General features: G+C 46.1%; 1 non-coding gene across 1 annotated transcript; it reads right to left on the reverse strand.

Annotated features, from left to right (window-relative positions):
* Positions 1-11,802: 11,802 nt before the first annotated feature.
* On the reverse strand, positions 11,803-11,884 carry trnas-gcu (transfer RNA serine (anticodon GCU)). The gene has a single exon. It is a non-coding gene; the product is annotated as a tRNA-Ser (tRNA).
* Between the last annotated feature and the right edge of the window lie 257 nt (positions 11,885-12,141).

Raw genomic sequence — 12,141 nt, forward strand, 5'->3', positions numbered from 1 at the left:
CTCTCCCTCCCCATCCCTTGCTCTGGTCCCTAGCTCCTTCCCCATCCCTCGCTCCTGTCCCTTGCTCCAGTCCCTCACTCCCTCGTTCCCTCTCTGTCCCTTGCGCCTCCGCTCAATTCCTCGAGTCCAGCTCGAGCGTACCTCGAGCATCATAGCCTTCCATTTCTTTGTGCAGCCGAACCTCGGAGCAGAGGTTTCCGGGAAGGGAGGGACCATTTTTATCATCCCTCAGCACTTTAAGTGATCATTGTGTAAACCTGAGACCCTGCCCTTGTAGGGCCTCCCACCCATCCACCACCTCTAACTTTATACACCAGGGACAAATCAAGGTAAGCTTCTTTTTTTAAACTTTCTGTTTCGGGGATTAGCAGGGATGGCAGTGCAGGTAGAGGAATGTTCCTCGTGCATGATGTATGAGGTGAGGGACACCATTAGTGTCCCATCCAAATACATCTGCAGGAAGTGCACCCTACTCTTGCTCCTCCAAAACCGCGTTAGGGAACTGGAGCGGGAGCTGGATGAGCTTCGGATCATTTGGTAGGCAGAGTCAGTGACAGACAAGAGTTTCAGGGAAGTAGTTACTCCTAAGCGTGAAGAAAGCTGGGTAACTGTTAGAAGGGGGAGAAAGCAGTCAGTGCAGGGATCCCCTGTGGTCGTTCCCCTGAAAAACAAGTATACTGTTTTGGATACCGTTGGGGGGGAGGACTTACCAGGGGCATGCAGTAGGGTGCAGTTCTCTGGCACAGAGTCTGTCCCTCTTGCACAGAAGGGAAGTGGGGGGTAGGAAGAGAGTGATAGTCATTGGGGACTCAATAGTTAGAGGAACTGATAGAAGGTTTGCCGGGAACGAAAGAGACTCACAGTTGGTGTGTTGCCTCCCAGGTGCCAGGGTCCGTGATGTCTCAGTTCATGTCTTTGGGGTCCTGAGGGGAGAGGGTGACGAGCCCCAAGTCGTGGTCCGCAGAGGCACCAACGATATAGGTAGAAAGAGGGATAGGGATGTCAGGCAGGATTTCAGGGAGTTAGGGTGGAAGCTGAGAGATAGAACAAACAGAGTGGTCATCACTGGTTTGTCACCCGTACCACCTGATAGCGAGGCAAAGAACAGGGAGAGATTTCAGCTGAACACGTGGCTGCAGGGATGGTGCAGGAGGGAGGGCTTCAGGTACATGGACAATTGGGGCTCATTCTGGGGAAGGTGGGACCTCTACAAAGAGGATGATCTCCACTTGAACCAGAGGGGCACTAATATGCTGGGTGGGAAATTCGCTAGTGCTATTCAGGTGGGTTTAAACTAGCTCAGAAGGGGAATGGCAAACTAAGGTGTCGTTCTAGTACACAGGAGGATGAGCGTAGGGAGGACATGGTCAGGACCTCACTGTCAAAGGAGTGTGCTGGCAGACACCATGCTGGGTTGAGGTGTGTGTACTTTAATGCCAGGAGTATCCAGAATAAGGTAGGTGAGCTTGCAGCTTGGTTAGGTAGCTGGAACTTCGATGTCGTGGTCATTCGGAGACATGGATAGAACAGGGTCAGTAATGAATGTTACAGGTTCCAGGGTTTAGATCTTTCAGTAAGGTCAGGGAAGGTGGAAAAAAGAGGGGGAGGTGTGGCTTTGTTGGTCACAGTAGTTGTTATGGGTGACTTCAGCTTCCCCAATATTGATTGGAACCTCCGTCGTGCAGATGGTTTGGATGGAGCTGTTTTTTCAGATGTGCTCAGGAGGGTTTCCTTATTCAGTATGTGGACAGGCCAACGAGGGGGGAGGCCATTTTGGATTTGGTGCTCAGCAATGAGCCAGGACAGGTGTCAGATGTCGTGGTGGGAGAACACTTTGGCGACAGTGACCACAACAGCCTTGCATTTACCATAGCCTTGGAAAGGGAAAGGAGCAGTTGCCAGGGGAAGATATCTAACCGGGGTAAAGGAAACTATGACGCTATCAGGCAGGAGTTGGGAAGTACAGATTGGGAGCAATTGTTCCACAGAAAGGGCACAACAGAGATGTGGAGACTGTTTCAGGAGCAGTTGTTGCGAGTGATGTATAAATTTGTTCCTCAGAGGCAGGTAAGAAGGGGTAAGATTAAGGAGTCTTGGAAGATGGGAACAGAGGTGCTTCTGATATAAAGAAAAAGTCAGCTTATGTAAGGTGGAGGAAGCAAGGGTCTGGCACAGCTTTAGAGGATTACAGGCTTGCTCGTAAGGAGCTCAAAAGTGGACTGAGGAGGGCCAGAAGGGGGCACGAACAAGGCTTGGCAGGCAGGATTAGGGAGAACCCGAAGGCATTTTACTCATACGTGAGGAATAAGAGAATGATCAGGGAGAAGGAAGGGCTGATCAGGGATAGTGTAGGAAACTTGAGCGTGGAGTCTGAGCAGATAGGGGAAGCCCTAAATGAGTTTTTTGCTCCTTTTTCATTAAGGAAAGGGACCTTGTTTTGAATGAGAACTTTGAAGAGCAGGAAAACAGGCTTGAATAGATCGAGATTGAGAAAGTTGATGTGCTGCAAATTTTGGCAAACATTAACATTGATAAGTCCCCAGGGCCAGACCAGATTTATCCTAGGTTGCTCTGGGAAGCAAGAAAGGAGGTTGCTAAGCCGCTGGCGAAGATCTTTGCTTCCTCACTCTCCATGGGAGTCGTACTGGAAGATTGGAGGGAGGCAAATGTTGTTCCTCTTTTCAAGAAAGGGAATAGGGAAATCCCTGGAAATTACAGACAAGTCAGTCTTACGTCTGTGGTCAGCAAGGTTTTGGAAAGAATTCTGAGGGATAGGATTTATGAAAATTTGGAAAAGCATAGCGTGATTAAAGGGAGTCAGCATGGCTTTGTGAGCGGCAGATCATGCCTTACAAATCTTATTGAGTTCTTTGAGGAGGTCACGAGACAGGTTGTCGAGGGTCGAGCAGTGGATGTGGTGTACATGGACTTCAGCAAGGCATTTGATAAGGTTCCCCATGGCAGGCTCATTCATAAAGTCAGGAGGTATGGGATACAGGGTGATTTGGCTGCCTGGATTCGGAATTGGCTTGCCGGCAGGAGGCAGAGAGTGGTTGTAGATGGTAAGTATTCTGCCTGGAGGTCAGTGCTGAGTGGTGTCCACAGGACTCTGTTCCTGGGCCTCTGCTCTTTGTAGTTTTTATAAATGACGTGGATGAGGAGGTTGAGGGGTGGTTTAGTATGTTTGCTGATGACACAAAGGTTTGAGGTGCCATTGCTAGTATCGAGGGCTATTGCAGGTTTCAGCGAGACATTGGCAGAATGCAGAGCTGTGCTGAGAAATGGCAGATGGAGTTCAACGTAGATAAATGTGAAGTGATGCATTTTGGAAGGTCGAACTCAAATGCTGAATATCGGATTAAAGGCAGGATTCTCGGCAGTGTGGAGGAACAGTGGGATCTTAGTGTTCATGTGCATAGCTCCCTCAATGTTGCTACCCAAGTGGATAAGGTTGATAAGAAAGCATATGGTGTTTTGTCTTTCATTAACAGGAGGATCGAGTTTAAGAGCCGCGAGGTTATGCTGCATCTCTGCAAAACCCTGCAGAGACCACACTTGGAATATTGTGTCCCGTTCTGGTCACCCTATTATAGGAAAGATGTGAAGGCTTTGGAGCGGGTGCAAAGGATGTTTACTAGAATTCTGCCTGGACTGGAAGGCTTCTCTTACGAGGAGAGGTTGACTGAGCTCGGACTTTTCTCTCTGGAGAGTTGGAGGAAGAGAGGTGACCTGATTGAGGTGAACAAGGTAATGAGAGGCATGGATAGAGTCGATAGCCAGAGACTTTTCCCCAGGGCAGGATTGACTGCCACGAGGGTTCATACTTTTAAGGTATTAGGAGGAAGGTATAGAGGAGACGTCAGAGGGAGGTTCTTCACTCAGAGAGTTGTGAGCACATGGAATACTTTGCCACTAGTAGTCGTGGAAGCAGAGTCATTAGTGGCATTTAAGCCACTGCTGGACATGTACATGGACAGCAGTGAGTTGAGGGGAATGTAGGTTAGGTTATTTTATGTTTGGATTAGGATTATTCCACGGCACAACATCGTGGGCTGAATGGCCTGTACTGTGCTGTACTTTTCTATGTTCTATGTTCTATATCTTATAGATAATATCCCAGAGTCACCAACTCCATCCATGGATATGTCCTGTTCCACCTTCATGACAGACTCAGCATAGTTGGCAGCACAATGTGACATACTGGAGGAAATTAACTTGGAGTTCTCAACATGGCATCCTGATCCCATTCAATCTCAGGACATCCAGTTTAACATGGACAAGGAAACTGCCTGTCGATTCCCGCCGACTGTTCTCTCTCGGCTGATGAATCAGGAGCCCTCTATGTTGTACAGCACTTGGATGGAATATTGGGGTGGGTAATGATGAACTCTGCATTGGCGATTTCAATGTCCATCACAAAGAGTGGCTCGGCAGCAGCTGTTCAGGTCCCAAATCAGAGTTGTTCGATTGGTCCTGCAGCTGGTGCGAGCCAAGAAGAGGGAAAACATGCTTGATCTGATCCTCACCAATCTTTCCTCAGCAGACAGATCTGTCCATGACAGTAACGGCAGGAGGTGACCAAAATATAATTCTTGAGGGGACGATGTCTCGCCTTCACATTGTGCATGCCACCCATTGCGTTACATGGCACTGTCACCACGCTAAATGAGACAGACTGCAAAGAGATCTAGAACTCAGAGTAGGCAAAATGTGGAGGTGTGGACGATCAAAAGCAGCAGAATGGGACTTCAAAGAAGACACAGTTGTTGCGTGTCACTGGTAGAAGATAATTGGAGCACGGGTTTAGAATATTTATCGACATGTGCATGTGGTTTTGATTGCAGCTGAGAGCTCTGTAATTTGCTCACAAGTTATGTATAGGTGTACGTTCGCTTACTTTTTCTCATGCTGAGTTTGCAAGACTATTGTTATCAGAATCCTGGACCTGAATGTTCTGGATATCCACAAAATGTTCAACGATTGGGAATATTTTCTCTAGGCTAATTGATGGGGCGGAAATGTGTGACCAGGCAACAGTGGAAATTTCAACTCATTAGATACATTGGTTAACAACTGTAAAAACAAAAGCTCGGCAGCTCTGGCAGCAACTGTGAAGGGAAAAAAAAACAGAATTAACGTTCTTTGTCCAGTACCCTTCCTCAGAACATTTCTGAGACCCAAAACATTAATTCTGTTTTTGTTCCTGATTTACAGCATCCGCAGTTGTTTCTGTTTCTTTTTGGTTTACAGCTGAACATGCTGATTAAATGCAATACAGAGACTGATGGGAAACAATCTGTAAGTTCCAGGAAACCAGGTGTCGGCCAGTTCAGACTTCATATTGCAACTACCAAAATGACAATTTTCTTCTGTCAGTTTTACTGTTCCAAAGCAAAGGGTGGGACATTCATCACGGAGACATTTGCTGCGATCGGGCTGTGATTTCATGTGGAATTTCTTTGCTTTAGGTATTGGTCAGGTGATCAAACAATGAGATTATAATTCAAAGCAGGGGCGGGGCTGTTCTATTTTAATGGTTTTGACATCACGTCAGATGATTTCGGACTTTAATCTACTGCCCACAGTCATCATTATCTAACTTGACGGGTGCTGAACTTTAAAAGAGAAGAAAGGAGGGTGCCTCGAACTTGTTTAATTTGTAGATTTTGTATCGCATTAAATGATTTCGGTTGGCCATCCAAATGGTTCCTGATGAGAATCTGAAACTTGTATACAGGCACAAGAGGGCTTCTCAGTGCGAGTTAGCAACAAAGTGGCTTCTAGCCTGGGAACTGTAAATTCTGCTAGAGCTGCTCTTTTCGCCTAGGAACTGTGAGTTCTGCGATAGCTACATAAATAATGCAGGAATGATAAGATAACGCAGTACTAACCATTCTAGCTGACCTTCAGTTGCAAATGTTGTGGCGCTATCTGGTGAGATAAAAAGTAACCTATGTGTTGTGATGTAAGTTGTTTACCAGTTAATGTTATAGAATTATGTAACTGTTAATGAAGCAATATCATGTATTGATTGTTTGAATACACTGTGCAATCACACCATGTACCCTGCTTTAAGAAAAGTATAGGAATGTCTTTGTATTAGCCTGTGGGTTGCAGCTCCTCCGAGGAATACGGAAGTCCTCAACTTCTGTGTTTTCTGGATGATCTGTACCCGGCCGACTGAAGAAATTAAGAGATCATGGGAACTGAAGATGCTGGAGAATCCAAGATAATAAAATGTGAGGCTGGATGAACACAGCAGGCCCAGCAGCATCTCAGGAGCACAAAAGCTGACGTTTCGGGCCTAGACCCTTCATCAGAGAGGGGGATGGGGTGAGGGTTCTGGAATAAATAGGGACAGAGGGGGAGGTGGACCGAAGATGGAGAGAAAAGAAGATAGGTGGAGAGAGTATAGGTGGGGAGGTAGGGAGGGGATAGGTCAGTACAGGGAAGACGGACAGGTCAAGGAGGTGGGATGAGGTTAGTAGGTAGATGGGGGTGCGGCTTGAGGTAGGAGGAAGGGATGGGTCAGAGGAAGAACAGGGTAGGGAGGCAGAGACAGGTTGGACTGGTTTTGGGATGCAGTGGGTGGAGGGGAAGAGCTGGGCTGGTTGTGTGGTGCAGTGGGGGGAGGGGACGAACTGGGCTGGTTAAGGGATGCAGTTGGGGAAGGGGAGATTTTGAAACTGGTAAAGTCCACATTGATACCATTAGGCTGCAGGGTTCCCAGGCAGCATATGAGTTGCTGTTCCTGCAACCTTCGGGTGGCATCATTGTGGCACTGCAGGAGGCCCATGATGGACATGTCATCTAAAGAATGGGAGGGGGAGTGGAAATGGTTTGTGACTGGGAGGTGCAGTTGTTTGTTGCGAACTGAGCGGAGGTGTTCTGCAAAGCGGTCTCCAAGCCTCTGCTTGGTTTCCCCAATGTAGAGGAAGCCACACCGGGTACAGTGGATGCAATATACCACATTGGCAGATGTGCAGGTGAACCTCTGCTTAATGTGGAATGTCATCTTGGGGCCTGGGATAGGGGTGAGTGAGGAGGTGTGGGGGCAAGTGTAGCATTTCCTGCGGTTGCAGGGGAAGGTGCCGGGTGTGGTAGGGTTGGAGGGCAGTGTGGAACGTACAAGGGAGTCACGGAGAGAGTGGTCTCTCCGGAAAGCAGACAGGGGTGGGGATGGAAAAATGTCTTGGGTGGTGGGGTCGGATTGTAGATGGCGGAAGTGTCGGAGGATGATGCGTTGTATCCGGAGGTTGGTGGGGTGGTGTGTGAGAACGAGGGGGATCCTCTTTGGGCGGTTGTGGCGGGGGCGGGGTGTGAGGGACGTGTTGCGGGAAATACGGGAGACGCGGTCAAGGGCGTTCTCGATCACAGTGGGGGGAAAGTTGCGGTCCTTGAAGAACTTGGACATCTGGGATGTCCGGGAGTGGAATGTCTTGTTGTGGGAGCAGATGCGGCGGAGGCGGAGGAATTGGGAATAGGGGATGGAATTTTTACAGGAGGGTGGGTGGGAGGAGGTGTATTCTAGGTAGCTGTGGGAGTGGGTGGGCGGCTTGAAATGGACATCAGTTACAAGCTGGTTGCCTGAGATGGAGACTGAGAGGTCCAGGAAGGTGAGGGATGTGCTGGAGATGGCCCAGGTGAACTGAAGGTTGGAGTGGAAGGTGTTGGTGAAGTGGATGAACTGTTCGAGCTCCTCTGGGGAGAGTCAAGTCTTAAACAGCCAGACCAACTGCGCGTGTTCATTGACTGAGCGCGGAATCAAGAGACCCCACTGGGAATCCAGATTTACATCTGGTGCTGTGACTCAGATTCGGTACGGATGGTTTGTGGACAGCAGCGTAAGAGCCTTGAGTCCTCCACTATTGTGTGTAGAGGAATCGGCCTGCCAGACGTGAGTATTTTCTCCATCTGGTTTTCCTCTCATTCAGGGAGTGGTAGACTCGACCCTTCGCTGTCTTCAGTCCAAATCCAGCCCAAAAAACGCACTGGTCTGGCTGTAGTGGGACAGAGAATTAGGACTAGTGGAATCCGTATAAAGAATAAGGGATAGTCGACCCCACACAGAGAATAAGGGGTAGTGTACCTCACAAAGAGGATAAGGGGTAGTTGACCCCGCACAAAAGTCGGATTGGGGATCCGAGACACGTTAGTATAGGGAAAACAAGGAGTAGTGGACTCCGCTTAAAAGTCGGATTGGGGATCCAACACAAGCTAAACAAAACCAAGGAGTAGAGACACAAGGAAGTGAAAGATAAAATAGTCGGGACGGGGACTTAAACCAGGTTAGATGGGCATTATTTGCAGTTATTTTAAATTAGTCTATGAAAAAAACGACTCTAGGGAGTATTGTGATACATTATAACGAGGCTGATAGGGCTTTAGAATGTTGGCAAGGTTTGTGGGACTTGATAGTTGTCGTTTGATAATATACAGCTGACGTTGTGAAAAGTCTTGAAGTCAAGGTTAAAGGGGGGAGGTTGGTTAGGATGGGTAATAGTATAAATAAGACGGACAATTAGTCTTCTACACTGGTGAAAATGTGTGAAGAGTATCCGGATAAATCTTGGGCCCAGTGCACACTTTCTGGCGCTCGAAATAAAAGATTAGGCGATGAACAGTGGCCAATAGGTGGCCCCAAAAATAATTAGGTGGTTAAATCAGCCCAGCAATTGACTTGGCGACAAAACATGGGCTCAAAAAAAGAAAGAATTGGTTGGACTGTGGCGAAAATTTTGTGATGAAAGCCACAAACAATCGGTTTTAAATTCATGGCAGGATTCTGCCAACAAATTAGGAATTGAACTGACCAATAATGGTAGCTTAAAATTAAATGAGGTCGTCAAAGACAAATGTGCGAGAGTCAAATGTCAACGGAAACAAACAGAAAAGTCACCGGTGATGATTGGGGTTCCTATCTGCGCCTCGCACCCCTAAACAAGAAGTTGCGTTTAAAAGACCGGGAGGTTTGAGTCCTCCAGTGGCAGGAAAAGTAAAATCCTGGAGGTTTGCAGGTATTAAATGAAATTAAGTCTGGAAGGAGTTAGTATAAGACTGGTAAAGTAGAATGAGTATTCGGCGATAAGGAGAGGATAAGTGCAGTGTTTGTCTGTTTCAAACACCCTGCCTTATACCGGTTGTGAAGAGGGGAAATCCCCCATGCGAAGGTCAGGACCCTGAAGTCGGTGTGGAGACCAAGGACACTGGTGTAGTATATAGAAATAAGGAAAAAAAAACTAAAAGTGCTAAAAATGGGTTAAACCTTGAAGAACTTTAATATCCACGTGGAGAAAAACTGCTGAGGAAATAACAAACAAATCTAAACTAGTGAGCTGGGAGAATAATACACGTTGAAGAGGGATTTGAGGATGTGATCATGAGGGAAACTTTAAGTCGTGGGAGGTGTTGACGCAGCAGTGTGAGGATCATGATTTGAGTAAAGCAGAACAGGAAAGATTGAGAAAGGAAATGCAAAATGAAGAATTAGGAGTGAAAGGCCAGGCTGAATTACCACATGGAAATAAAAAGGAGGTACCCCCTGACATATCTGGCTTGCCGGTGTTCTTCCAAAGTAATGACATAAATGAGTAAGACAAGGAGGACTGGAAAAGGAAGTAGGCAACTTAAAATCAAATGTTACATGCAACACAGATTATATGAAACAGCAGAACATTCCGATCCCTAAAAAAATTCTACTGTTATCCAAGATCATGAGAGCATTGCAGTCATATCTGTATGAAATTCAGTTTCAGTTTCAATTTGTTAATTTGGCCTTCCCTGCCCAATTTACATTTCTGCAGAAAGATCTAAAATATAAAGTAACATGTGGCTCCAAATAAGGATGTGATTTTAAATCTTCTGGCAAACCTTACTCGAAAAACATTTACAAATTATCAAATCTTTCAGAGATTCTACCAATACTGAGTTGCAGATCTGATGAATTGGTTCAAACTCCCTGTTAACAATGCAAAGATTTAGCTGGGTTAGATGTGCCTTATAATACAGCATCAAGGGGCTACTTCCTAGCAGAAGTTATAGTAAAAGAATGCAGTAACCTGCCTTTCGTTACCCACATTGGGATACTAGAGGAATATAATTCCTTCTTGTAGTCATTTTCAGATTAAACATCAGTAATGCACTTGTGCTGTTGCCTAGCACACCACATTTTAGGTACAAGCCACAAGATAAAGAATACAAACCCACGGCTTATACAGACCCTATCTCGTGTCGGACTAGTTCTAAAACTAAACAGAGAAACAGGAAACAGAATACGGAGCAGGCTGCTAGTGGACCAAAGCAGGCAGGTCAAGATTCTTTTAAAACTCACAGGGGAGGCCTGAAAAAAAAAACTCCTCAGGTACACCCATCCAGAATTCCCTGTATGTTAAAACCCTTCTCCAGGCAATCCTCCCGAAACAATTGGCTAATATCAAATGCACTGCCCATGTTTCCGATGATTCTGTAGTTATTTAGGGTAACACTGGGGTTGATCAGGCTGCCGCAGATCAAAATATTATTGTACGTTCTATGAGCAAGCAGGTAATACATGGCTTGCTTCCCTCGGACAGAGCCCCTGTGAGCATCCTCCATTGTGTGGACGAAAACTGCAACAGGAGCTGTCCATTCCAGGTGTGAGAGCAACGGGGTACATGTGAGAGGCTTGATATTCAGTGTTGTTGTTTCACCATTCTCATCATCATGACAGCAAGGTTTAAGAGATATTTAAACAGACACGTGAACAGGAAGGTAATAGAGAAATACACAACCATGGGCAGGCAGGTGGGATCAGTTTAGTTCAGAATAGCGTTCAGCATAGACCTATGTTGCACTTTTTCTTTTGTTCCACACTATTGTTGACAATTCTCTGCCTGAAACAACACCGAAAGATGGAAACATAGGAACAGGAAAATGCCATTCAACCCATCTCCACTGTCTTGCCATTCTTTAAAATCAAAGCTGATATGAAACTTCAATGGTTTTTCCTATCCCATCCTCACAACCCACTTTGAGAATCTGGATTTATAGATCTCTAAATATATTCAAAGTGACAAATCAAATTTATAACTGGAATGTTATGTTGGATTTCCCTGTCAACTATGCAGGTTTGTGGACGAGCATTCATCTCTGGTCGAACGATTCTCTCAAAACTTGTGTGTGCTGGTGACGACCGTCTGCTGGTCAGCAGCAGGGACTGGAATTCCGGATGATGGGAAGTGCTGATGAAGCAGTTTCCACAGAAAACCATTGATTAATTTGGAACCTGAAATGAAAGTCGTCTCTGGAAGGTTTTTGAACCCACACGACCTGCAAATCGCAAATGTTTAGCGCCCTGCCCATTGTGACAAGAGCCACCGTTATGTTGCCCTTGGCTTGTTGTGTTTGCGTCTTTCATCAAGCATCTGTCTCACGGTCGGTTTAGGAAGGACTGTTTGAAATATCAGTCAGAACTTTGTGTTAGTTTAAAATACACATCAACAATCCCACTGTATAAACCTGTGCTTCCGCTATTTTGTCACTTTTTTTTACCAGTTTCCCTTTCATTCGATGGAAATTCATTGGAGCACAACTTGGGAGGAATAATGGGAGGGAAAATCATGTTCCTTATAATTGTTGGAATTCAACCTGCATTTGATTAGATGTTAGACAACAAGTTCCAACTCTTTATTTCACCTTTACAATAAAATCGACTGATCAAGAATCTCCAGCCAGATAAACGGACACAATTGGATTCAAACTTCACTTCATTTGAAACTCATGATACAGAACGAAAATCAGCAGCAGTGAAATAAGTGGGAAAAGCGACGAGAGTGGGATTCGAACCCACGCGTGCAGAGCACAATGGATTAGCAGTCCATCGCCTTAACCTCTCGGCCATCTCGTCACCTACTTAAAGAGTGTGACATGTCATCTCAACAAAACCTCATGTTTCTCTCACTTAAACTGTGCAGAGCAGCAAGTATTTCTCCCTCGTGTTTTTGAAATGATATGCAGCGGGGTATGATTTCCAGAGCATGGTATGACCTGTGGGTCACTCCTATTGTGACACATTGCTCTCATGAGCTGAACACAAATGAAGAAATTAGTCAATGACAAGATTAAGTGGGTTCTGGAGAATGGGTCTGGGTGACATGCTGTGAG

This window comes from Stegostoma tigrinum, unplaced genomic scaffold, assembly GCF_030684315.1.
Source record: "Stegostoma tigrinum isolate sSteTig4 unplaced genomic scaffold, sSteTig4.hap1 scaffold_99, whole genome shotgun sequence".
Taxonomy (NCBI): domain Eukaryota; kingdom Metazoa; phylum Chordata; class Chondrichthyes; order Orectolobiformes; family Stegostomatidae; genus Stegostoma; species Stegostoma tigrinum.